Source organism: Morone saxatilis, unplaced genomic scaffold (assembly GCF_004916995.1).
Source record: "Morone saxatilis isolate NCDOM2014 unplaced genomic scaffold, NCSU_SB_2.0 Contig8, whole genome shotgun sequence".
Taxonomy (NCBI): Eukaryota; Metazoa; Chordata; class Actinopteri; family Moronidae; genus Morone; species Morone saxatilis.
In genome coordinates, this window is record NW_023340257.1 from 8,704,479 (window position 1) to 8,705,245 (window position 767).

Here is a 767-nt window from a genome sequence, read left to right on the forward strand (position 1 = left end):
TGTGTGTGTGTGTGTGGCATCAGAGCTGAGGGATCACACTCGTGTTCATTCCTCACTCTAAAGCCTGAGAGCATTGGTGGATCCTGTGGTCCGTTAATGACACTTGTAAAAGCAACTTTTTTTGGTGACAGGCTGGAGTTGGTGTAGGTGCATATTTTCTGATGTAACAATGAATAATGTAGCATTGTTGAGGGACAGCTTCAAGTAAATAATGTAGATGTGATGAAGTGTTTTCTGTTTTTATACCATGTTAAGAGTCTGAGCCATTCCACTAATGTGCTCAAGCAGACAACAGCAGCTTTAGTGACGCACATCTCCTGGGTATGGATTTAGTTTTAGTTTTTTCTTTTAAGAGTTATAGAACCTTCTTCAGTGTGTCTATGAAGTTACCACATAGCCAACAGTGCACAGATGAGAGGTTTCTATTTCTGACTTTATGTAGAGAATCATAAGTCTCATATCGATGGGATGATATTACCTGGTGACAACCCACACATTCTTGTGACCTGGTGACAGTGATTCATAATAACTGCAAAGATCCTCTGCTATTTCAATACCATCGAAGTAACAATCACAGTACAAATTACTTTAGTTTGGGTGATTAATTTCACTGTCAATTTTAAGTTGTTTTTGCAGTGCAGTTTTTATTCTTCTGTGCTATTTTGTCTTTTTTTTATCCTCCTTATGTAAAATCATAAAGTTTTCGTTGTGTTCTCAGCAAAACTTTCTTTTTTCCTTCAACAGTTGTATCTGGGGAACTAGCGATT

The 767-nt window shown here is 37.7% G+C and overlaps 1 protein-coding gene across 1 annotated transcript in view; it reads left to right on the plus strand.

Annotated features, from left to right (window-relative positions):
• Nucleotides 1-767, plus strand: part of clmpb (CXADR like membrane protein b) — a gene marked incomplete in the record, with an annotated part of 62,502 nt that overhangs the window by 58,179 nt on the left and 3,556 nt on the right.